The 27993-nt window shown below is 39.4% G+C and overlaps 1 pseudogene; it reads left to right on the forward strand.

Annotated features, from left to right (window-relative positions):
* The first annotated feature begins 3497 nt into the window (after window positions 1-3497).
* The window catches only part of LOC129379580 (NACHT, LRR and PYD domains-containing protein 3-like), a 132259-nt pseudogene continuing 107763 nt past the window's right edge, over window positions 3498-27993 (forward strand).

The raw sequence follows: 27993 nt of genomic DNA on the forward strand, positions 1-27993 counted from the left end.
CAAAATATTTCCTGTTTATTTTTCTAAAACATCTTCAAGGATTTCCAGCTAAGTTTGTAGAGAAACTAAAAAACATCATAAATCTTATTTTATTTGTTTAGCAAATATTTTAAAGAGAGAAAAACACTTTTATCTCCTCACTAAATTATTGCAAACTAGAAATCCCTCTAACTGAACTACAATTGTTTTAATATTCATCCTAAATAAATCATTTTCTATTAGTTTATAGTTTCTTTCATTTCTAACAATGTTTCTTTACACCATGAAAGTTTATTATAGACTTTGTAAATAATCAATGTTGTTCTGATCTCTACTAAATCATAACATTTTAAAGTTTGCACTTTCATTTATTTATTTTCTTGTTACTACATTAAAATGTTTCCATAATTTAGTGTTAATCTATTTTTGTCACATCATTAATATTTGTAATTCTCCTTCCATTAAACTGTTGCTGCTCCAAACTGACCAGATCAAAATAATGAATCAGCAAATAAAGTAAATGTTAACAAATTAGATTCATTGCATAAATCATTTATGTAAAGTAATAAAGTTTAGGATCCAGTTCTGACCCTTGTGGTTTTCCACAGGTAACTTCTAGTAAATTATAATTCATATTATTTGTACATTTTGATGTTTTGAGTAACTTTTACCCAGGAATGTGAAATGAATCATGATTTAGAAATAAGAGAATAATTATATAAATATATATTGGAGACAGTTTATATGAGCTATAGTAATAATCTGTATTATAATAATGTTATTTCAGCTGCAGTAGTTTGGTGATATCAGGAACTACTGATTATTTTGTTGGATCTTTCTGATTATTTTCAGTTTGTATTTATAGTCAGTTCAGTTACTGCTGCAGGAATCAGCTGTTATTTTTCTCTGGACTTTTTTCTCCTCATGATTCCATCATGAAACATTTTCATCAGAACTTCTCTTTTCCTCATGAAGGTTTTATCAACACGTCTCTAATTTCACTGCAGATTTTCTGCTGCTCTGAAAGAAGAAACTAAAAATCATGTGAGTTGTGATGTCATCAGTCCCACCACATCCCTCACATTTACTTTCAGTTTTAGAGTCAGACTGTTGTTCATATATTCTTCATCAACTCTTTGGATCATTTGATCAAACTGTAAGTTTTCTTGTTTTTTTCTAATTCAACTTTGATTTTCTTGTTTGTTTTTTCTCTCATGTTTTTAGAAAACATCCACTCTGATTTCTGGTCAAAGTTTCATCTCTCTTCCTTTTAAAGTTTAATCTTCAGGATTATTAGATTAGTGATGAACAGCTGATGTTTCTTTGGTTTTTCTCTGAACAAATTATTTCATGTTCTATTTCCTGGATTCAAACTTTGAGTTGTTTCCCAAAAAAGATAAAAGATTAAACCATGATTTATCAGATATCCTGACTTTATAACCCCTTGATTTGGTTTCTCAAAAGCAATAACACATATGTTACATTTATCCAATTATCCACATATGTGACAATTTATCCTCTGCCAATAACCTGGCAGAGGATAAATTGCTGTTCTTAGTTCATCCTGGTTCCCCAAACCCATCAGAAACCAAAGTGTTTATCAGTGATTCACCATCTTGTCTGCATGTTTTGGTCTTTTTTCCCTCCTGAAATAAAATGCTGCAAATTCATGTTGATATTCAGTCATGTACTATTATTATTTTTAACATTATGATGGTAGAAAATACTATTATCAGGCTTAAAAAGATTTATGTTACAGTTTGTTTCTGAAGACTGATGTTCTACCTTTGTCTAATTACACAATGAGGTTGTAAAAAACCTCTACATATGAAAAGCAACATGTTGACAATATAAAAAACAGGACATGTGGTAAGAGAGAGGGAGAAATGATGGAGAAATGAGGTGAGCAACGCAGCAACCTGGTGCATTGCAGCAACCTGGTGCGTTGCAGCAACCTGGGTTGCTCTGTGGGGGATGAGGGAGGGGAGCCGGCGACGCCAGCATCTCAGTGGGGAGCCAGATTCAGATGACAATAATTGTTCTCACTATTGCACCTCAATGCCAACTCCAGACAGACAAACTTATGATCGGTTCTGCTGAGCAGAGCTTGCAAATTCTCCAAGGTTTATTCCTGAGGTTTCAGGAACTGCAACTGAACTCTTCGTCTCAGAAAGAATCAGTTCTTGTTTGTGGTTCTGCTCACACAGCATCTGAGTCTGATTATTCACAGCAAGGCATTTCCTTGTATAAGACAGGCAGCCTCTCAATGGGCAGAACAACTGCCAATGTTTTCTGAATTGTATGATATACCAGATAACTGACAAGCCCAAAAAGCAGAAATCCTGTTATCATACATTTAATTATATAACATCTTAAAATACTGAACCAACAATATGGACAGACACAGGGCTTTTCACATTTTTATATTGTTGTTTTTCTAAAAAGGGAGAGGAAATGAGAAACCTGTAACAGGTGCTTTTTGCCGTTTGTTTATTGTTGACATGGTTATCTAGACAAGTCGCTGTTTGTGGTCAGTTTTGGTCACTTAATGTCAGTCAGCTGTCTGTAAGATGTTTCTTATGATTTGTGTAGATTAAAACAATTAGTTTGATATAACAGCAAACCTGAAGTGGACTGAAAGTCCATTAATCCATAGAGCAGCGCGGAGACGGAACCGGGGGGATTTCATCAGGACAGGTCCATAAGGACCAGAGCTGGAGCTGATTTTCTTCAGATTCCTGTTCTGCAGCTCATCTCACAATGACTGTGTTTAGATGCTGCATTAATGCTCCAATATGGTGAAGATATGTTTTATTTTCCTGAATGTGAATAAATCAGGGATGTATTTTCTTACGAAGAGACCATATTGACACCCTCATGACAAAATTTAATTGGTGGACTGATTTATAACCCTAATCATTAATTGCTTTCAATTTCCGGTGACCAAACTTTAATCTCTGCTGTTTGAAGGTTAATCTACAGGATTACTGATGAACTAAAATCAAACATGATGAACATCTGATGTTTTTTCTTCTCTGAACAAATTAATTCATGATTTTTATTTTTTTGTATCAAACACTGGTCTCCACCATTAAAGTAAGAAACAACAAGTTTGTCCTATATGCTGTTACAGTAAAATGTGTTCAATTCAGTCAAATTACTACATAGTTCATCTTTAGTGGCACATTTAATCCACTTGTATAAATTACTAATTGTGAACTATAAGACTTGTTCATGTTGAATCAGTGAATGTAAATGTTGCTCCATGTCTCCATCTAGTGGACTGATAGTAGAAGTGCAGCAGCTGATGGCAGCTTCCTCTGCCTCTCTGCTGTCTGACTGCATTCACCTGACACTGATATGAAGCAGAGAAAGAGCCAATCAGAGGAGGAGCAGCTGATCTTTTTCCAGCACTAATGATGTAAAGGATGATCAGAGTTGATGTGCAGATGAATGATGTGTGTTTCCTCTGCAGGTGAAGCTAGAAAGTGTGTGTGAGCTGATGTGGATTCAGCAGCATGGATCAGTGTGAGGACAGAGAGAGGGAGTCCCTCCCTCTAAAACCACTCTGTGTGGGGAAGATGAGAGCCAGAGCAAAGGTCAGAGGTGAGGTCACCATCTCTAACTGTCCACAGCCCTTTTCACATAGCGTTCACTATATCAGGCCAGAACAGACGTGCTGATGAAGCTGCTGCTGCTCCTCTTTGCTGATTAAGTTTTAATCATGTTTGTCAGGATCCATCAGAGACTCAAACCAGAACCAGAACCAGAACCCAGCTGTGTGTCCTTTAAAAGTGACTGGTCAAACCCTCGTCTCATTGACTTTAAATCTCCTGGATCTCCATCATCAGAGAGGTGAGCTGTATTTAATTGCTGTAACTCTGGAAACTGAACCAGTAAGAACTCAGATGTTTCCAGTTATATTTCCAGAGGTTTGATCCATTATCTACAGAAATCAGCTGCTCTGTTCTCATGAAAACACCTTCATATCTTTATCTCTGGATGTTGATGATGATGTTCTGTTGCTTCCTGGCTCCATGTCAGACTAACAGTGGATCACATTTCCACTGGGAAATACCTGGTAAAGCCATTCTGGTCCATCAGGACTTGGTTCCTGTGTGCATTGTGAGAGCAGTTCAGCAGGGAAGGAAAGCTTCATGATGTGGTTGGTGAGATCTGCTGGAACTCAACCAAACTGAGCTGATGTGGACCATCAGAGGTTCTGTTGGTTCTTAATGGGATCAGCGGGAACATTAAATCTTTACAACTACTTAGATCACCTGGTTCACTGCTCACATCCAGATGAATATTTCCTGACTTCCTAATTGTTCCTGGTTCCTCCACAGAGTGGACCATCAGAGCTCAGAGGTTCTCAGGGGTCCATCTGTCCAGCAGCATCAAACACAGCTGGAATCCATTTTTATGGTCTGTATATGAACAACAATGACTTTTCCATGAGTTCTGTTCAAAGTCACCTTCATGCTGCACTTTGTAGACCAGAGGACTGTCAGTCTGTCCAACATCCATCTGGTGTTTGGCTCCATGATTTCACTCTGATGTTTCCTTCATCTACTATTCTGTTTCAGCTGCTAGAGGACAACATTGTTACTTTTGTGAAGAAAGAACTGAAGAAGATTCAGAAAGTTCTGAGTCCAGATTACCCAGAACATTCAGAGAGTCAGAGAGATGATGAGGTGTTGGAAGGTGATGATGAAGAGCAGAGGAGGAGCAGCAGAGAGGCAGTGATGAAGATCACACTGAACTTCCTGAGGAGGATGAAGGAGGAAAAGCTGGCTGACCGTCTGCAGAGAAGTAAGAGGATTTGTAAAGACATTTGATTTGACGGATAAATTACACATTTACTGAAATTTGAAAAGATAGTATCACATTTATCTAAAACATTTGAGAAATGATGTAATCAAATTCAAAAAAGGATTTACTTTCATGTATGATTTTAATTATTGTGTAATTTAGGACATTTTGCTGCAGTTTGTCAACATAAACTTAAATCTGGTCTGAAGAAGAAGTTCCAGTCTGTGTTTGAGGGAATTGCTAAAGCAGGAAGTCCAACCCTTCTGAACCAGATCTACACAGAGCTCTACATCACAGAGGGAGGGACTGGAGAGGTCAATGATGAACATGAGGTCAGACAGATTGAAACAGCATCCAGGAAACCACACAGACCAGAAACAACAATCAGACAAGAAGACATCTTTAAAGTCCCACCTGGAAGAGATCAACCAATCAGAACAGTGATGACAAAGGGAGTGGCTGGCATTGGGAAAACTGTCCTAACGCAGAAGTTCACTCTGGACTGGGCTGAAGACAAAGCCCACCAGAACATCCAGTTCATATTTCCATTCACGTTCAGAGAGCTGAATGTGCTGAAAGAGAAAAAGTTCAGCTTAGTGGAACTTGTTCATCACTTCTTTAGTGAAACCAAAGAAATCTGCAGCTTTGAACACGTCCAGGTTCTGTTCATCTTTGATGGCTTGGATGAGAGTCGACTTCCACTGGACTTCCACAACAAGGAGATCCTGACTGATGCTACAGAGTCCACCTCAGTGGATGTTCTGCTGACAAACCTCATCAGGGGGAAACTGCTTCCCTCTGCTCTCCTCTGGATAACCACACGACCTGCAGCAGCCAATCAGATCCCTCCTCAGTGTGTTGGCATGGTGACAGAGGTCAGAGGGTTCAATGACCCTCAGAAGGAGGAGTACTTCAGGAAGAGATTCAGTGATAAGAACCAGGCCAGCAGGATCATCTCCCACATGAAGACATCACGAAGCCTCCACATCATGTGCCACATCCCAGTCTTCTGCTGGATCACTGCTACAGTTCTGGAGGATGTGTTGGAGACCAGAGAGGGAGGAGAGCTGCCCAGAAGCCTGACTGAGATGTACATCCACTTCCTGGTGGTTCAGACCAAAGTGAAGAAGGTCAAGTATGATGGAGGAGCTGAAACAGATCCACACTGGAGTCCAGAGAGCAGGAAGATGATTGAGTCTCTGGGAAAACTGGCTTTTGATCAGCTGCAGAAAGGAAACCTGATCTTCTATGAATCAGACCTGACAGAGTGTGGCATCGATATCAGAGCAGCCTCAGTGTACTCAGGAGTGTTCACACAGATCTTTAAAGAGGAGAGAGGTCTGTACCAGGACAAGGTGTTCTGCTTCGTCCATCTGAGTGTTCAGGAGTTTCTGGCTGCTCTTCATGTTTATCTGAACTTCATCAACTCTGGTGTCAACCTGATGAAAGAAACACAAACATCTAAGAAATCTTCATTATTCAATAAACTTAAACTAAAGTCTCTCCATCAGAGAGCTGTTGACCAGGCCTTACTGAGTCCAAATGGACACCTGGACTTGTTCATTCGGTTTCTCCTTGGACTTTCACTCCCAACCAATCAGAGACTCTTAAAAGGTCTTCTGACAAAGACAGAAAGTAGTTCAATGACCAATCAGGAAACAGTTCAGTACATCAAGGAGAAGATCAATGAGAATGTGTCTGCAGAGAAAAGCATCAATCTGTTCCACTGTCTGAATGAACTGAATGATCATTCTCTAGTGGAGGAGATCCAACAGTCTCTGAGTTCAGGAAGTCTCTCCACAGATAAACTGTCTCCTGCTCAGTGGTCAGCTCTGGGTTTCATCTTAGTGTCATCAAGGAAAGATCTGGATGTGTTTGACCTGAAGAAATACTCTGCTTCAGAGGAGGTTCTTCTGAGGCTGCTGCCAGTGGTTAAAGCGTCCAACAAAGCTCTGTAAGGACACACATTGATCATGCAGTTATTTAATAAATAGAAATCTGCTGATTATGAGGTAAATATTCATGTTTTAATTTTTTTTTGTGGTGCATCGTTTCTTCAAAGTGTCCCATTGGGGGGTTGTGCAAAGGGGAAACAGACTTTCTTCAGCAGCTGGACAAAGTGTTACATATTAAAGCAGCAAAACTCCTCCACTGTTAAGATAAAAATTGTATTAATAAAGTTAATTGTGGAATTATATAATGCTCTTTTCAGCATCCTTGTTACCTGTAGTTTAGTCCTTCAAGGCTCAAGGTCCTACTGTAGAAAGAACCCATTCACAAGAAATTCAAAGGTTGAGTAAAATAAGACAGTTCCAACTATAGAATGGACCAGTTTACAATAAATGCAAAGTTTTTATTGTACTTTTCTTTCTAATGAAATCTTTGTTTGAAAGATCATACATTTTATACATTTTTTGGAATTGTTTAACAACATATTTTCCTCCCTGTCTCCTCAGACTGAGTGGCTGTAACCTCTCAGAGAGAAGCTGTGAAGCTCTGTCCTCAGTTCTCAGCTCCCAGTCCTCCAGTCTCAGAGAACTGGACCTGAGTAACAAACAACCTGCAGGATTCAGGAGTGAAGCTTCTCTCTGCTGGACTGAAGAGTCCAAACTGCAACCTGGAAACTCTCAGGTAACTCTGGGCTCTTGACAAATTGCTGCATCTTAGGTGCACAAAGAAACATAATTACAGATCCATCCATCCGTCCGTCCGTCCGTCCGTCCGTCCGTCCGTCCGTCCGTCCGTCCGTCCGTCCATCCATCCGTCCATCCGTCCATCCGTCCATCCGTCCATCCATCCATCCATCCATCCATCCATCCATCCATCCATCCATCAGTTCAGATCTTGGTCTCTACCTCAATGTTCTCATTTTCTCATCATGTGATGAATTGTGTGTCTGCAGCTTATCAGGCTGTTTGGTCTCAGAGGAAGGCTGTGCTTTTCTGGCCTCAGCTCTGACCTCCAACCCCTCCCATCTGAAAGAGTTGGACCTGAGCTACAATCATCCAGGAGACTCAGGAGTGAAGCTGCTGTCGGCTGGACTGAAGGATCCACACTGGAGACTGGAAGCTGTCAGGTATGGAGGAACCTGCTGCAGGAGCAGAGAAGGTCTGATAGAGGAGGAAGAGGGAGAAATGTCTTTAGTCACGACAATGTGTCTCCAATTTGTTCATTACTGATTGTTCCTGTCTCAGTGGAGGACAATCTGTGTCTGAGAGACATGTAATGTCCATGTTTGCTGCTGAAAGAGACTGATGGTCTGACCCCCCTCCTCCTTTCAGGGTGGAGCCTGCTGGAGCCGATTCTTGACTCCAGGTCTGAGGAAATGTAAGTGTGTTTTTCATCTGATTCATGACGACAAAGCAGCTCACATTCAACCATCTTCAAACTGTCACATCACTCATTCAGGAGTCAAAGTGTCAATGAATGATCAATAACTGCAGCTGGATTGTGTTTGTTCTCTCCATCAGATTCCTGTCTACTCACCATCGACACAAACACAGTGAACAGAAAACTCAAACTGTCTGAAGACAACAGGAAGGTGACATGTGTGGAGGAGCTTCAGTCATATCCTGATCATCCAGACAGATTTTACTGGTATCAGCTGCTGTGTAGAACTGGTCTGACTGGTCGCTGTTACTGGGAGGTCGAGTTTAGAGGAGGAGTTTTTATATCAGTGAGTTACAGAAGAATCAGGAGGAAAGGAGACATTATAGACTGTTTGTTTGGATGTAATGATCATTCCTGGAGTCTGAGCTGTTCTGATATTGATGGTTATTCTGTCTGGCACAATAAAAGAGAAACTCGTCTCTCCTCCTCCTCTGACTCTAACAGAGTAGCAGTGTATGTGGACTGTCCTGCTGGCATTCTGTCCTTCTACAGAGTCTCCTCTGACTCACTGATCCTCCTCCACACCTTCAACACCACATTCACTGAACCTCTGATTCCTGGATTTACAGTCAGGCTCAGTTCTGGTTCTTCAGTGTTTCTGAGCTGATTTGAGTCTAAAGAGTTTAAAGTTTTTCCTCCTATCAGAGAATTATACTTGGATTATTCCTGGATTATTCCAGGATTATTCAGGATTATTCCAGGATCCTCATGTTTTTTCTCTTTGTTTCCAGTCAAAGCTTCACACTGAATATCAAGATGTTGTTTCTCTTATTTTTTCCTTCATTCATCAAATTTCATTGAAATATTGATCAGTTTTTCTCAATCTGATCATTTTTTGTTTCTATCGGCTCCTATTTTCCTCAACATGTCAAATTTGAATATTAAATCTTCCTTTTGTAAATTTGCTGCAGTTTTCTTCATGTGTTTTAAATAAAAACATTTTTCTTCTGCATTTGGTTTATTTGCTGCTCATTCTGATCTTTTCCTGTTCAAATTTGCATTAAAAATACTTTTTCATCAACTCTGCCTTTCAGAAAGTCCTAATTAAAGTAAAACTTTCCCATCCCATGAAGGTCAGAGGTCAGTGTTTTGAAGCATAAAGTGGGAAAATCTTAATATTTTCTGTTTCATTCAGAACTTCTACCTGAAACTCAGAACCTGCAGAACATTTTTGTCTTTGGAGAAAAAATCCAAAAGCCAATCAGAACCAGCATTAATCATCTAGCATCCCAGAACCATCACTAATCAGTAGTGATGGGCAGATGAGGCCTCATTGGGTGTATGGCACATTTCCCAAACTGTGTCAAAAGTGTGTTGAAACTGTGTTGTTGTATCACTCAATGGTGATATGGCTGGATTTAAAAAGTAATTGCAGGCAACTTCAATAAAGACTGGAAACAGACTGAACAAGGTTCATTCACACATTTTTATTTAGAAACATCAACTGCGTTAACATCTTTGGGCCAAGGTCGCCAATGCAATCAGCCAATTGCCAAGAAAAAACAAACAAAAAAAACGACTTGTATTTTTTATTTTTTTTTTATAACTGTTTACAAATCAGCCGAGATGAATGCAGCAGTTTCTTCCTTATGACGTATTTCTATCTTGAAAAATTGAAAGTGTAATTAGATCATACATAAATTCCTCATGCAGACATTCCCATCAGAGAAGCGACACATTAATAGTTTCTGCTCCTTTTTATGAAACTTGAATATAATGCGATTATTCACTTTAAAGCATTTTCATTTTGCCCGAAAGCTTTAGGGAATTATCTCTTGCACACACAGAGCCACTGCTTTTGCTAATCCATATTGGCTTTTCCTTCTTGACCTCAAACTGGTTTAAAAAAAAGTAGTTGCAGTAAAGCGTAATATAGTAAGACGTTCAAGAATGGACAATTTGAACCTTTTTGGTATTAAATTTTTTTTTTTTTTTTAGGACGACAGTGCAATTTTATACAACGTGTTGTATAATCACATTGCTGTATACATTTCACCTACAATAGAAATAAAAGTTAATCCATGTCAACTAATCAAAGTATTCTTCAGAAAGAAATTGGAATAACCTGACAGAAGAATGATCAATAGTGGAAACGAGAACGGAATAATAATTGATCTTTTACTCCGTGATAAGATCCAAATGATCCCACGGGAGAAAAACTTCCTCTTTATTGGTTGATTCATAGTTTTTGATGATGAGCCAAACACCACAAACTATCTCCATCCAACAAAACCCACAAACGTGTTGATTTATTTTCTGTTTATAAATACAATTTGGCGTGTTCGCAACCAAACGACACAGGAATTGTATCGGTCACATGGTTTTCCTTAAAGCGATACGCGCACCAACACGGAGCTTCACCTTGTTTGCTCGGTGCATGCGCCGAGGTTTCAGTGTCGTCAGACCCATCACTTCTAATCCGCTGGCAAACAAGAACCAGCACTAATCAGCATTAATCAGGTAGCTATCCAACACCTGCATTATTCAGCTAGTTATTGTTGACTTACAGGAATTAAATATACCTGGCTCGTTAATTTTACTCTAGTCTCCCAGATTCAGGGACTCCGTATGTACAGGGGAAATCATAAAGAAACAACCATTCGACATCAAACTTAAGATATATATAGCTTTATCCAGAGAATTCAATGCATACAGAATGTTACATCAGCATTACACCCAGATGGTCAAGTAGACCAACACATAACAAAACATAGAATTACCTGCAACGAGTTGGAAAGGAAAAACAAAAATGCATTTTTTGAACTGCTCGCTCGGCCAAAAACAAAGCAATTCGTTCTTCTGCTGTAAAACAGACCTTTATGTGGATGTGTATTCCCTTAATTTAAATATATGCATTAGAAAGTGTGTCCACCCCTTGTAGGGCTGTTTGAAGTTAATTTTATTACCTTCTCTGAGATATGTTATAAAACCCAAAAGCAAATATATGTAGAGGACAAAGGTCATCCTGAACCAGGGTCTTCCCGTACCAGTCTCCTCCTTTTTACATTCCAGACCAGAATTTATGACCTGGTAGTTTTCTGCCTCAGTGATTCAACAAGAAACTGATTTCTATTTTAAACAAACTGGCACAAAAATCTAAAGCCAAATTATAACTATGAGTTTTAATCTAAAAACTGCAGGGTTGTCTACTTTTAGAAAAGCTCTTTTAGAATACCTGAAATGTTTTAGAAGTAAAATAGTTTCCCTATCGTGTCCTATTTTAGTAATCTAAGATGCATGCAAATAGTATGGTTAGAGACTAATTCAGAACATGCTGATAATTATTCAAGGAACTATCTTCATACATTTGCTTATACTTTTAGAAAACTTGTCTTAAAGGTTTTAGTGTTTTACTGAACTTTTAAACAAAAACCAAATAATTTATTGATCCTGATAATAGTTTGACTCCCTGTGCCTACTGTTGAGAATATAAGTCTAGTTAGCATAACTATAGACATTACATCTAGCATAAACATTTTGGGTAGACTTTACGATAAGGTGACTCTGTGAACTTATATAAATCTCTAGGGAGGGATTTTAGATAAACAGTGTTGCACTCCCTTAGTCTGTCTGCTATTAGAACAATACAATCTTTGGTTCAATAGTTCAGTGAAACATTAAAACTTTAAGTCTTCTCCAAAGTATAATCAAACATACTAAGATATTTCCTTAAGCATTAAACAGCATGCTTTGAGTTAGTTACTTTTTAATCATATTATTTGCATGCATTTTATATTACTGAAATACCATAGAATTAAGAAACTATTTTACTTCTAAAAATTTCAGATTTTCTAAGAGAGCTTTTCTAGAAAGTGGATAACCCTGTTATTGTAGACCCAAACTTATAGTTATTATTTGGCATTATATTTTTGTGCCAGTTTGTTTAAAATAGAAATCAGTCTCTTGTTGAATCACTTTGAGGCAGAGACGACAGTCCAGCTGCACGTCACAAATCAAGGCCTGGAATGTAACAGGAGGAGACTGGCATGAGAAGAAGGTGTTTTAGCAGGCCGCAGAGGTAATAAAATTAACACTAAGACAGCCCCACAAAGGAAGAACACACCTACTAATGCATATATTTAAAAGGGAATACACATTCTTGTAAAAAGCTTTGTTTTACAGCAGAAGATCGAATTGCTTTTTGCCCGAGTGAGCAATTCCCGGAAATGCATTTCTGTTGTTTCTTTTCAACTCGGTTGCAGGTAATTCTGTTAGTCATGTGTTGGACTTTTTGATCATCTGGGAGTGATGCTGATGTAACATTCTGTATGCATTGAATTCTCTGGTCTTCTAGATATCTGAAGTCTGATGTCGTATGATTGTCCCCTGCGCACGAGGAGACTCAAGAACCTGGGACACAGAGGAAATTAACGAGCAAAGTGAAGAAATTCCTCTAAAACTTAACACTACATAAGGGAGTACAACACTGCCTGTCTGAAAACCGTCCTTAGAAATTTATGAAAGTTCAGAGAATCAGCAGTTGTTTTACTTTGGATCTTTATCTAAGTTTAACTTAACGTAGAATCTACTCAAAATGTTTATGCTGCATCTAATATTTCATATGCACAAAGGTTAACTTTTTCTAAAATTAATCTAACCAAACTTATACTCCCAACATTAGCTAACCAGAACCAGCATTAATCATTAGCTGCTCTCAGGAAGTTTTGATTCATTAACTTTTGATTGTTGATTTTGGTTCAACCTGCATTTTTACTTTGAATGAATGTTTCCCTGTTTTACTGGACATTATTTGATATAATAATGTTGTGAGATTATTGGCTCATGTATAATTTATGCTACAGAGAACTTTACTGTTCATGTTGTTGAACTGGTTGCAGGTTTTTCACTTCTTTTGACTCAGTAGCTGCTGTTTTGTGCCTGCAAGTTTGTTGCATGTTTACGTTAATGAGGTGAATTTATAAGCAGATCCATTTTTAATTTTGCCACATCACATAGTATAAAATATGAAATCTTAACTGTCTGGACTCCATGTCAGTGTTTCAACATGTATGACCTTTGAACCGTTACATCCCGTGACTTTGCACTCGCCCATTTGTCAAGTGCAGCATCAGATGAAATGGACCGGGCCACACTGGGTCCAATAGAGGTCCCTGCTAACTGAGACAGGCCGTCGTTGCTCATGTTTGAACCAAGGTGTGTTTGGATGAGCTTCAGCTAAATGATCTCTCTGCAGATGCCGCTGTCAGAGGCCTGGTTAAAATACTCTTAGGGCTACTGTCACATTTGGAAATACCAAACCCAGATTCTGCTGAGTCATGAGGAAATGTCCCTTCTCTAGAGCCTTGAACCTGTGAGTAGACGGCTTGCTGGCTGGATTTCTTGAATGATGTCTCTTGACACATCACAGCTGGTCAGGGCAAATGTGGTCACTGATTCCTGCAGCTTTTGCTCCATTTTAATGGTGAATTTCAATTCCTCAGACACCAGTTGGAAAAGCTTGTGTCTGACAGTTTTCTCACTGAAACTATGTTTTGTTCCGGTTCTTCATACAGGATAAAAATAAGTTGTACTTTCAGGGAATTCAGCTCCAGTCACACTTCACATCCACATTCATATAAACATTTGGACCTCATCAAGGTCAGGACTCCAACCCTTACTTTTATTAATTTTATATTATTTCATATTATTTTAGGGACTTCAACCCAATTTAGTAGCGCCATCTACTGACGTTTCTGTCGGTTGGTCTTGTCTGGTCGGATCTCGTCGATCCGTCATTGGCAGAATCAGGCGCTGGCCCGGCCAAGAATTCACTTCCCAGGACTTTGTAATCCAAGTCCTGTGGACTCTGGCCGTGTTCGGTTTCAGTGGGCCTTTCATCGTCTGTCAGCGAACGGATATGTTGGAGATCCAGGTCATGGCACCATTTGATAGGTCTTTTTTGATTCCCTAAATAAAAGAAGCAAAAGCAATGTTAATGTTGATCAGTTGTTCTGTTGAAGGAGACATAGAAGAGCTTCTTGTTCCAGCAGCTCTGCCATGTGTTCTGCCCTTTGTTTTCAGATCTGATCTTTTATTGAAGGAAAGAAAGGGGCTCTGCTGATAAGGAAAAGGGGCGGCACAGGAAGCAAACAGAGATTTACCACTGAGACGTTTCTCAGAAGTTCTCCTGAGACCAGCTGCTAAAACATGCTGGAGGTTAAAGGTCAAACACTTTAGCAAAATCCTTTTCTCTCTGGGCTGAGAGAAAACTAAACTAACATTTCAATAAAAAACAAACTGGTAGCTACTTATGTAAGAATGATAATAAAACATCATTATTGTTACAAACATGTTTCTCTTATTTTTTCCTTTCATTCATCAGATTTCATTGAAATATTGATCAGTTCTTCTCAATCTGATCAGTTTCTGTTTCTATCGGCTCCTATTTTTCTCAACATGTCAGATTAAATATTAAATTCTTCCTTTTGTAAATTTGCTTCAGTTTTTCTTCATGTGATTTAAATAAAAACATTTTTCTTCTGCATTTGGTTCATTTGCTGCTCATTCTGTTCAAATTTAAATATTTGCATTAAAAATATTTTTTTATCAACTCTGCCTTAAGTCCACAGCCAAATCATATTGATAAAAAAACTTCTAAAAACGTCTCATTTTAAAATTTAATTACAATTTCTGTGTGCACAACATTTCAAATGCTCTAATAATTGCAATGGATAAACACATTCTAACATGTTTAATTTCCCCTGATGGAAATCCTGATACATCAACGACCCTGAAACAGATTTTCCTCCAAAATCTCAGTGATTTCCTTTTCTTTCAGTCTTGCATCCACATCAGCAGAAAGAGGTTTTGAAACCACTGAAATATCATCAGTAGCAACAATTTCAGCATCTAAAAGCTGAACTCTGACTTCATCTAGTTGAGTATCAAGTCGTTGAATGGAGGTTTTAGACTCCTGGGTAGTTTGAGCAGTGAATGTAACAAACAGCCATTGATAGAAAAAGCTGCTGTTCCTGTAAATGACGTCAACATGACAGTTTGGTTTGATATGTCAGCCTCCTCTCCATCAGTAGAAGAGGCGATTGATGGATCTGATGATCCAGAGCAGTGCTTGCTTCAGATCAATACATTTAATCAGCTGGGATTTTCCACTTCCTGCTCCACCGCTGACATAGAAGTAAAATGGATGAGGGTTCAAAGCCCAGAAACACTGAATACACCAGTCTCTCACTGCACAGAACACACAGGCCTGGTTCTGGTTCCGGTTCTGATCCATTGTGCGTAACACAGCTGGACCAATTGAAGGCTGTTCCCTGATGACTCTGACTTCTGTTCCAGCATCAGACTGATGACTGGAGTCGGGGCAACATCCTGTTGTTTGTCATCATCAGATTATCTCAGATTCTCATCACACTGTAATCTCACAGCTTCAGATTCAGGAGCAAGAATCCACCATTCATCATCACATTGTCTCTGTTTGGTTCTGGTTCTTCCACTGCATCTGAATCTCCTCACTAAAGTTTCTCATGTTTGTCTGTCTTGATGCTTTTCACAGACTCAATGTCCTCAGAACCAGGAAGTTGTTTGCAGCCAGAATAGTAGAAGAACTGATGGGTTTGGACCATCATAGTGTTGAAATAATAATGGTGCCGACTGAATACCAAAATGAATCGGCAGCATTTTAATGCTGGGTGAAAAAAAGAGCCAACCAGCAGACAAGAAGGTGAAATCAGAGACAAACAGTTTCTCCACAGCAGAGAGATGGATCACGGCGCTCTTCCTCCACCTCCTCGCCACGCCCCATCCTCATCCTCCACCACCTCCACTGAGTTCTGATGGGTCGGTTCAGATCCTCTCTGGAGATCAGACACCAGAACAGAGGCGGATCAGAACCAAAGCCAGCAGCTCTGCTGAAGTTCAGGAGAACTCTGAGTCCAGATGTGGACCCTGGTCTCCTCCAGAACCTCCTCTGTTCTGCTGGAGGAACTGTGTGGCTCCAGTACTGCAGAAGGACCTTCTCAGCTGCAGCAGAAGAAGAAAGGACTTCCTGTGTTCAGGTTGGATAGAAACCTGGATATTTAGCTTGGGGTTCTGCTTTCAGCGTAGATGTTCTCCAGGGTTCTGATCTGGATCTAGTGGACTGTAGAGCTCATCAGGTTTCCTCTCATCCACTTTGAGATCTTCAGCCTCCTTTAGATTCAACCTGAAGCTTCTTCTGACAGATTAGCTGCAGCTGATATTTAGCATGATGTTTATTATTCTAGCCTCAGTGTTCTGTTCTTCGTGTGACTCCACTGAATCCAACTCTGATGTCGTCCACTTCACAACTGATGAAGATCCATTTTTCTTTCACTTCCTGCTGATTTCTTTCCAAAGCTCCATTTTGTCCAGGAGGATCTTCAATGTTCTCTTTATATGATGAAGGAACTCAGACTGACTCCACCCGGCTGGTGCTCCAGGTGAGCAGAAACAAACAAACCCTAAAGTCATTCATAATGAAACCTTAGAACTGGTTCTGGTTCTGATCACTTTTGACCGTCTCTGACATGCAGCTCTGGAAGAAATGAAGAGGCCACTGCACTGAAGCTCATTGAAAACCTCCTGGTTATTCAGCAAATATTGATTTGATCTGAGAGTTCATATTAGTATTGTTGTTTCTAAATCAACTTGTTTTCTTTGCATTATTTGAGGTCTGAAGATCTTTTTCCTTATTTTCACCATTTCTCATTTCTACTAATAAATACTTGGAATTTCTGAGAAATGTTGTCAGTAGTTCATAGAATAAAAGAACAAAGTTCATTTTATTCAAAGAGTTCATTTGGTTCCAAGTTAAAAAGGTTCTGGTTCAATTGGTGTTGAACAGAACTGGATCAGCAGAATAACAGCAGATCCAGTTTTATAAGAAGTGATTCTGTCTTCAGGCGTCAACAGAATAACTTTCCTCTGACTCCCAGTCAGTGAGACCAGTCCTGACTTGTTTCTTCTCTTAAGACTTTCAGTTTAAACTAACCAGTTTATTTGTGGCACCAGTCTGGATCTACCGTGGTTCTGTTGGGTCTCAGCTTGTTGTTCAGATTTCCTTCATCAACTCTTTGGATCATTTGAACAAACTGTAAGTTTGCTTTGTTTCCTACTTGAACTTTGACATCAGGATTTTCCTGCTTGTTTCTGCTCTGATGTTTGGACAAAATGTTTCTTCTGATTTCAGCTAAAAACTAAAATCTCTGCTGTTTGAAGGCTAATCTACAGAATTAATAGATTATTGATAAACTGGAATCAATCGACATGATAAACAGCTGATGTTTCACTGTTTTCTTCTCTGAACTGATTAATGTTTTTATTTCCTGGTACTGAACTCTAGTCTCCACCATTAATGTCAGGAAAAGTTTTGTCTTGCTTCCTTTCAAAATAAAATATTATTAAACTGGGTTTGATTCAGTCAGATGATTAAATAGTTCATCTTCAATTAAGCGAATAATCCACTTGTATAAATTAATACTGAACTATAAGACTTGTTCAGGTTGTATCAGTGAATGTAAATGTTGCTCCATGTCTCCATCTAGTGGACTGATAGTAGAAGTGCAGCAGCTGATGGCAGCTTCCTCTGCCTCTCTGCTGTCTGACTGCATTCACCTGACACTGATATGAAGCAGAGAAGAAGAGCCAATCAGAGGAGGAGCAGCTGATCTTTTTCCAGCACTAATGATGTAAAGGATGATCAGAGTTTGATGTGCAGATGAATGATGTGTGTTTCCTCTGCAGGTGAAGCTAGAAAGTGTGTGTGAGCTGATGTGGATTCAGCAGCATGGATCAGTGTGAGGACAGAGAGGAGGGTCCCTCCCTCTAAAACCACTCTGTGTGGGGAAGATGAGAGCCAGAGCAAAGGTCAGAGGTGAGGTCACCATCTCTAACTGTCCACAGCCCTTTTCACACAGCGTTCACTATATCAGGCCAGAACAGCTGCTGCTGCTCCTCTTTGCTGATTAAGTTTTAATCATTATGTTTCTGTCAGGATCCATCAGAGACTCAAACCAGAACCAGAACCAGAACCCAGCTGTGTGTCCTTTAAGAGTGACAGGTCAAAGGGTGAACCCATTTTCTTTAAATCTGCTGGATCTCCACCATCAGAGAGGTGAGCTGTTTCTAACTGCTGTAACTTCTGTTTATATCTGTTATTGTGGCCATGTGATGATAAGTTCTGTTGGGTTCTGTTGTCATGCAAACATTGGACTGAATTTCAGGTTATTTTTCTTTCATACGTTAAAGATGTAATACGTATGATGTCTCCACAGTAACATGTACCAATAATGAACATGTTACTATGAAACACAATAAAGTTCAACTGGATCCTTTGTATAAAAATCAAACAGGTCCGTTTGGATCCACAGTCTCTACCCAGAGCTTCACTAGTTAACAGAATCTCTAATCTGATCTGATGTTTACCTGACATCAATTTAACCATCATTCATTGGACAGTTATTGACTCCATACAGAAAGAATCTTATAAATCCTCAGTCAGGACTCACTCTTATAAACTATTATGTTGACATGACATTTGGACCAGAAACATTTAACTGTGTTTTATTCTGTTTTGTTTAAGCCTAATTTTTCCAAATGAAACACTCATTTATTTTGTCTGATATTAATATTAACACAAGAACAAATAGACAGAAGTGAATTTTATTTCTAGGTTGATATTTGCATCTTTCTCTAAAATCTGACAAAAGACAGATTCATTCTGAAATAAAACATTTTCTATGAATTATTTTTATGATTCCACCTCTGTTCAAACATCATCCAACATGGCAGATTATCAACCATTTCTACAGTGAAACTAAATATTTAGTGGATCTGATTGAGCAGTGGCTTCAGTGTCTCTAATGGACCATCTGGTTCTGATTGAAGCTCCATCAGATCCTCCTTGGATGGTGTTAGGGTTAACACCTGTTAAACATACATTAACAAAGACAGAAAAGACAAAAGAGTTAGATTCTTTTTTACTCGCGAGGAGAACGGACAGAGATGTGCTTCAGTTACAATCTCCTACCGCTCTGAAGCACATTTTGTCTGCTCCTCTATTTTATTGTTTCTAGGATCCCTAATCACAAGGACGCTGTAGCTCTAAGGGGGGGCAAACAGCTACAGCGTCAAATGTTATTCACTAACTAACACACAATCATTCTGTACTAGATAATGTCCTTCCAGGCACAAAGATTAATAAAATATGTAGTGATCTTAGCAATGATGGTTTTATTGGAGGCCAGCAAAAGGCAGAAGCAGAGCAGAGGTAAACCTGCAGGAAGATTTTGTTCTGCTCTCTGTCAGTGAGGCCTTCTGAGAAAGGAATCAGAGCAAATCAACAATACAAGAAACATTCTTAATTCTATAATGAGATTAACTTTAAGGAAAGCATCAATTAAAGATACATTATAAAGATCAATGAGAATAACAAATAATTGATTAATAATATCACAATTTCTCCAACATTTCCCCCCTGTTTATCAAATATTTGTTCTAATTCTCATATCTCTCCTAAACAGCCACTTCGAACAATTTTCAACTAGGAGTTCATTTTTAAGAAAGCAAACATGTTTACACTCAAGGTTTATACTCAGTCCAAAACTTAGAATCAGGATACAGATCTAGAGAGTCCTCATCAGAGCTTTCTCTGTCAGACTCAGGATCTTTTACTAGTAAAGGATACATCGGCGTCATCTGGTTCCCCATGGGCTAAATTGCTGTAGTGATGAGACGATTAAACAAAGAACGCAGGCAAGGAATACAACAGCATCCACACAAGGTTAGAATGGCAGCAAAGACAGCCATCAACACTAAAACAGAAGACACAAGGGTTCGGTTCTTTCCAAAAACATTCATCCAGTCGTCCCACCTGGAAGTATTCACTCCAGAGAACTCCTTCATCTTACCATTAAGGGTACGGAACCCCTCAATGGCCTTCGTCAGGCTGCCACCAGCTGCTATATTGTTGGGTAAAAAGTGCAGCATCTTTCACCAAAGACTGCACACACTCCCCCTCGTTCAGCCCAGCACCATGTCAAGTGCATTGCGGTTCTGGAAAGCCATCAGTGATGTAGCGGCCAGCTGCTCGTGTACCGCCTCGACGCCTGCCTGTGTCCAGTTGCCCAGGTTTTGTACATTGTAATGGATGTAGTTGATTCTGTCAACGTTTTTGTTTAATGTGCACCACCAACAGAGTGAAGATTCAAAACCTGCTGCAATTTGGTCGGCCAATTTATATTCATCAGGTACACCACGGGGAACACCAATGGCATCGATGTATGTAGGATCATTATTCTTCCAGGTCAGGTCTCGCTTCTGCAAATGATGCCACTGCTGAGGCACAACATCAGTTAAAGCATGAATTAAATGATCAGCAGTCATAGGATAAACAAAAACAGGCAATAATAAAGAAATTAATGCAGACATCCCTGTTACCTTCCTAGGTAATCTATTAAAGTTTTGTCACCACTGCACCACCAGACATCCGCACAAAAAGACAGGGTTAAATTCATTGTTCACAGAGAGAACAGTCCAGTGTTAAAACATCATTTGTCATACATCAAGTTTAATCTCTGTATTTTGCTGACGTCATACTTGCCCAGGAGACTAAAACAATGATAACAGAACTAGGTGGAAAACATACCTGAATACTCATCCTCATTCTGTAAACAGTGCTACAAGAATACATTTTCATTTATGACATGAATTGTTCCCAGATGAAAAACACAAAATAAACAAAGATATATTCGCTTGTTATTTTCATTAATGTGCAAGTCCGTTCTGCTCCTAAAGACACTACAGGGTTGTGGACAATCTTCACCAGTTTTGAGACGGAAAAACTATTTGGTTTAACCCCCTTTGTAACCTGGACTTTGCCCTGTAGGTCGGTGAGCGTCCTGAGCTTGCTTCCCAATTACTTTTGAAATTAAATTACTTTTTGCAGTGTGTTAAATGTATCCAAGTTGGCTTTTCCGCTGCATCTGGGTTTTTAGTGAAATGTTCAATCCATTAGAAAAGCATCAATTATTTCTAAACAATATTTCACTTTTATTCAATTCTATGAAGTCCATGTGCATTACTTGAAATGGATATTGCAGAGTAGGAAACTTTCCTCTAAGTGATCTTAGATTGCCCTGAGAGTTGTGTTTTGCACATATCAAACAGGTCCTACAGAATTTTTTTAAATAAGAAATAAATCCATAAGTAGTGTAATGTTGATGTATCCTAACATCCCCCCTGTTGAGACATGCGAAACGCCATGGCTCAATATTGCAGCCCACTTATACAGATTTTTTTCTTGGTAAAATAGGTTTAGTTTCATATAATTTTCCAATTTTGCTCCATTTTTTATCCATAAATCCTTTTCATTTTGAGGATTTAATTGTTGCATGTCTTAAAGTTTCTTTCATAAATTTAATTTTACGTCCACATGTAATACATTTATCTCTCCCTCAGCTGCTTTTTTTTAATTTTTTTTATTTGTCTTCGAAAGCATTCCCTAGGGACACCTTATCTGTCACTGCAGTGTGCGCCGCACATTTACAGATTGCTAGTTTGTTTTGGTAGGTGCACGACTTATAATAATTCTTTTAATAATTCTGCATGTGTTACTTTTGATGTTAATGGGTGAAAAAGAACTATAGGAGCTCTAACTTCTACTGCCATAGAAGCAGCAACTACAGCTCTCACACAATGTGGTAAGGCACACGCTACACTATCAAGTTTTGAAGAAAAATATGCTATTGGTCTCATTTTATCACCATGCTGTTAGACTAGCACCGAGGTCATGACATGACCTTTACAATCCACCATCTGAACAAAAGGTTTTTTTATTGATAATCTGGTAATGCTAACGCAGCGCTTGACACGAGGGCCTGTTTAGTTTCCAAAGTGCTTCTTCTGCTTCATCTGCCCACAACAAAGAAGAAGACATTTTAAAATCTTTTTTACATTAATTTATTCAGAGCTGCCACAATTTCTGCATAATTAGGCACCCAGTTTCGACAATAGTTAGTCAACCCCAAAAAGGACATCATCTGTTTTTTTTGTTTGTGGTTTGGGAGCTTGGAGAATTGTCGTTTTTCTATCCTCCGCTATGGTTCGTCCTCCTTCACTCAAATTATGACCCAAATATTTTACTTTTCGTTTACACAGTTAAAGTTTATTTGTTAACCTTATGACCTTCTTTAGCTAAATGTTACAGAAGCGCTAAAGTGTTTTGCTTACAGGTTTCCCTGTCTGGAGAAACCAATAAAACATCAACTATGTACAACAAAACTTGGCTCCCTCCTGGGGGTTGAAAAGTTGACATACTTGCACTCATTACTTGAAAGAGAATTGTAGGGCTTTCACAGTAGCCTTGAAGTAGTCTGGTGTACGTGTATCTTTTCCCTTCAAAAGTAAAAGCAAACCAAAATTGGCTCTCTTTCTCAATTGGTATTGAGAAAAAGGCATTTACTGATGTCTACAACCGTGAATACTTTTGCATCTGATCTAAGAGAATTCAACAATGTGTGTGGATCAGGCACATGTTTTGTGTCTGTGTACAGATAGGTCACAGTTATCTTGGCTGGGGTGACCTTGTTGAGTCTCGCTTCGTAGTTCCTATCAGGCCCAGGAACTGTTTTGAACCAAAGTGTGACATGCAAATCATCAGGAGACATTTGATCCTGTAGGGCAGAAATGGCTTTATGCCCCTCTGCCAGAAGTGTTTGTGCAGTGTTGTGTGGGGTTTGTTGGGCACATCCATGAATAAAAGTAATACAGTTCCCTGTGTCCCTGGACAACAAAGAAGTCCCCTTCTTTTATTCCTGTAGCTGATCTTGACATTTTCACCACAAATATTTTACCCCAAGAATGTTTTCTCTACATGTTGTTCTACATGCACCCGTCACAGAGGAAATTTACAGGTTTGCCATTTATTAGGAGAGTTATTTCAGGTCTTATGCTGTCCATAGAAAGTAAATCCTGAAGATTTAACTGGACCTCTTCACTCCCCAATTTCTCTGATCTTAATCATGCTGACTGTCCTGTGTTTTTTTGTTTTCTTTTCTTGGGCAATTTCTGGCTAAATGTCCTTCCTGCCCGCAACACCAGCACCCTGAGTAACTGTGCCTGTAGTTTCCTCTCCCCCGTCGCCCTTTTAAACCTCTAAGGTTCTGACCTCTGCCCTAAAGCCTTCTCTTCCTCTCCTCTCCTGATAGAACATTTGTTCCTCATCCTGGAAAAAGACTCCTAGATCCTTTTCCTTTTCTTTTGTAATTTCTTTCTCCCCACTATCTCCTTTTTGCGCTACTTCTAACCAAAATTGTACATCATCATACCCTTCCTCGTACAATTTTTATTTGAATTTGTTTTTTGTTTTATTTTATCCTGATCTTTAATAACCTTCCAGTTAATTGATTTTAGACTGTCTGTTGGCTTAGTTTTACTTATTCATTTCCCCATTTTTTTTTTTTATTTAAATTTGGACCAGTTTTTGCCGACTCCTAGGGAGTCCTAGAAACTGGAGATCTGATTCAGTAGGCCAGCAATTGAAAAGACCTGTTGTGGTAACTCTCACTTCAACTCTTTCGAGTGGAGAGTTCTTGCCTGTGCATCCACAAGAGGTTTGCTGCTCACAATCCTACTGTTTTACATGAGATAAAATACCAAGTGGTATTTATACCTCCAATCACGCTCACATACACACTTTTTTTTTGTTTCACGGATTTGAAGCGCCTGTTATCGCCGTCCGTTTAACCACGGGTATTCGTCGGGCCCCGTTCCCACAACAGGTGGGGTTCGTAAGATCTCAAACCACGTGAGGTTGCAAAACCCCGAACCAGGTGAGGTTTGCAAGTCCTCGTCCCAGTAGGGTTTTACAAGACCTCCAGCGAGGTAAGGTTTACCAACCCTTATTTTCTAGTTTATTTTATTTTTTTTGTCTTTCATTTTTAATTTTTATCTCTTACATACTGATACGGAACTTAAGCGCCTGTTTCGCCGGACTCCGCAATCCGTTTAGCCTGCAGGTACTAGTTGAGCTACTGTTACTGCTCACAATAGTACAATTAGTAATTGGGCTGCTGTTACTGCCCAAAACAGTGCAGGTATTTTGTTGGGCTACTGTTACTACCCACAATAGTACAATTGTTATTTGAGTTGCTGTTATTACCCAGAACAGTGCTGGTATTAGTTATTTGAGCTGCTATTACCCAGAACATTTCTAGTATTAGTTGGGCTGCTATCATTGCCCACAATAGTACAATTGTTGGTTCCCCAGAACAGGACAAGGCCTCCAGCCTTGAAGCACCAGGCTCCGTTAGCCTATCCACGGATTTTGTGCATTACTTTTACCTGTTAGAGTCTAGAATTGACAGGGTTTTCACTTGTGCGCGCAACAACCTTCAGTCAAAGAAGAAGCCACTCTTCTCTCACACAGAAGAATGACTTACTCTCTAAAACGTCATTCGCCACTTTTTAAAGAAGAATCACTCACCCTCTTGTCTTTCCCTGGAGTGTCGTCAACCTTCAGATCCCAGCAGGCAGGCCGAGCCCAGTCCTTTAACAGGTTCTCTTGCCGTGCGCACGGTCTTACTGGGATCCGCCACACCTGCCGGAATCTTTCCAGTATATGACATCCGGCTCGAAGGACCAAAATGTTAGGGTTAACACCTGTTAAACATACATTAACAAAGACAGAAAAGACAAAAGAGTTAGATTCTTTTTTACTCGCGAGGAAACGGACAGAGATGTGCTTCAGTTAACAATCTCCTACGCTCTGAAGCACATTTTGTCTGCTCCTCTATTTTATTGTTTCTAGGATCCCTAATCACAAGGACGCTGTAGCTCTAAAGGGAGGGGCAAACAGCTACAGCGTCAAATGTTATTCACTAACTAACACACAATCATTCTGTACTAGATAATGTCCTTCCAGGCACAAAGATTAATAAAATATGTAGTGATCTTAGCAATGATGGTTTTATTGGAGGCCAGCAACTCAACCGAAGCAGAGCTCTTCACCAAGAGGTAAACCTGCAGGAAGATTTTGTTTCTGCTCTCTGTCAGTGAGGCCTTCTGAGAAAGGAATCAGAGCAAATCAACAATACAAGAAACATTCTTAATTCTATAATGAGATTAACTTTAAGGAAAGCATCAATTAAAGATACATTATAAAGATCAATGAGAATAACAATAATTGATTAATAATATCACAATTTCTCCAACAGATGGTCAGAGTGGAAATGATTCCTGGTTCTGCTCCATGTCAGAGCTCAACACTAAGATCACCAAACTGTTCTCTCAGTCATTTCAAACCAACATGTTGGTCTCAGAAACAAATCTTTCTGCTCTTTAAAGAAGGCTGGACATTATTCAGGAGGATCAATGATCAGGAACATGTTGGAGGATTGGACCGGTTCTGATAGGAATCATTTAGAACATCAGGTTGATGATCTGTCTGGTTCTGGTTTTATTTTACAGTCATAAAAAATTATCTTGAAAGCAAAAAACAGAAAGTTTCTAAAGAGATTTTTTCTTTCAGGATCCATAAGAGATTCAAATTAGAACCAGAACCAGAACCCAGCTGTGTGTCCTTTAAGAGTGACAGGTCAAAGGTTATTGGGATTGACTTTAAATCTCCTGGATCTCCATCATCAGAGAGGTGAGCTGTATCTAACTGCTGTAACTCTTGAAACTGAACCAGTAAGAACTCAGATGTTTCCAGTTATATTTCCAGAGGTTTGATCCATTATCTACAGAAATCAGCTGCTCTGTTCTCATGAAAACACCTTCATATCTTTATCTCTGATGTTGATGATGATGTTCTGTTGCTTCCTGGCTCCATGTCAGACTAACAGTGGATCACATTTCCACTGGGAAATACCTGCTAAAGCCATTCTGGTCCATCAGGACTCGGTTCCTGTGTGCATTGTGAGAGCAGTTCAGCAGGGAAGGAAAGCTTCATGATGTGGTTGGTGAGATCTGCTGGAACTCAACCAAACTGAGCTGATGTGGACCATCAGAGGTTCTGCTGGTACTTAATGGGATCAGCAGGAACATTAAATCTTTACAACCACTTATATCACCTGGTTCACTGCTCACCTCCAGATATCACTTCATGGACCTTTACCTTCAGATTGTCTCTGTGTGGACAGATACAAGGTGAGCTCACTGGCTTCCAGGGATCCATAGGATCCATTTTAAAATCCTCTCTAAAACATCCAGGAGAGGATCCCACATGGAAACAGACATATTTCAGTCCTCCTCCATGTCCACATCACCTCAGGTCTAGTCATCAGAACGTGGTGGATGTCCCACACTGTCCTGAAGACCTGTGTGGACAGAGCCTTCACCTCCACTGTCCCCAAGCTCTGGGAAACTGTCTCCACCAGAATCAGATCTGCTGACAGTTTGGACTGTTTGAAGTCCAACTTCAAATCCAACTTTTTGAAATGTCTACTGGATTATTCTGGTGTTACTGGTATTCATCAGTGTAGATAATTTTCCCTTTATAACTTGGAATTGTGTTCATGTGATGCTCTGTTTTTCTATATTAAGGACATTTAATGTGAAACTCCTGGTGATTTCCTCTGTGAATACTGCTGGATGAATATTTCATAACGTCCTAATTGTTCCTGGTTCCTCCACAGAGTGGACCAGCAGAGCTCAGAGGTTCCCAGGGGTCCATCTGTCCAGCAGCATCAAACACAGCTGGACTCCATATTTATGGTCTGTATATGAACAACAAATACTTTTCCACAAGTTCTGTTCAAAGTCACCTTCATGCTGCACTTTGTAGACCAGAGGACTGTCAGTCTGTCCAACATCCATCTGGTGTTTGGCTCCATGATTTCACTCTGATGTTTCCTTCATCTATTATTCTGTTCCAGCTGCTGGAGGACAACATTGTCACTTTTGTGAAGAAGAAATGAAGAAGATCAAGAAAGTTCTGACTCCAGATTACCCAGAACATTCAGAGAGTCAGAGAGATGATGAGGTGTTGGAAGATGATGATGAAGAGCAGAGGAGGAGCATCAGAGAGGCACTGATGAAGATCACACTGAACTTCCTGAGGAGGATGAAGGAGGAAAAGCTGGCTGACCATCTGCAGATCAGTAAAAGGATTTCTTCAGAGATTTGGAATGAAAATTACACATTTACTGAAATTTGAAAAGATGGAATCACATTTATGCAAAACATCTTAAGTGATGTAATCAAATTCAAAAAAGGATTTTCTTTTGTATCTGATTTTCATTATTGTGTTAATTTAGGACATCATGCTGCAGTTTGTCAGCATCAACTTAAATCTGTTCTGAAGAAGAAGTTCCAGTCTGTGTTTGAGGGAATTGCTAAAGCAGGAAGTCCAACCCTTCTGAACCAGATCTACACAGAGCTCTACATCACAGAGGGAGGGACTGGAGAGGTGAATGATGAACATGAGGTCAGACAGATTGAAACAGCATCCAGGAAACCACACAGACCAGAAACAACAATCAGACAAGAAGACATCTTTAAATTACCACCTGGAAGAGATCAACCAATCAGAACAGTGATGACAAAGGGAGTGGCTGGCATTGGGAAAACAGTCCTAACACAGAAGTTCACTCTGGACTGGGCTGAAGACAAAGCCCACCAGAACATCCAGTTCATATTTCCATTCACTTTCAGAGAGCTGAATGTGCTGAAAGAGAAAAAGTTCAGCTTGGTGGAACTTGTTCATCACTTCTTTAGTGAAACCAAAGAAATCTGCAGCTTTAAACACTTCCAGGTTCTGTTCATCTTTGATGGCTTGGATGAGAGTCGACTTCCACTGGACTTCCACAACAAGGAGATCCTGACTGATGCTACAGA

The sequence above is a fragment of the Poeciliopsis prolifica genome, unplaced genomic scaffold, assembly GCF_027474105.1.
Source record: "Poeciliopsis prolifica strain line A6 unplaced genomic scaffold, Auburn_PproV2 SCAFFOLD059, whole genome shotgun sequence".
Classification (NCBI taxonomy): Eukaryota; Metazoa; Chordata; class Actinopteri; order Cyprinodontiformes; family Poeciliidae; genus Poeciliopsis; species Poeciliopsis prolifica.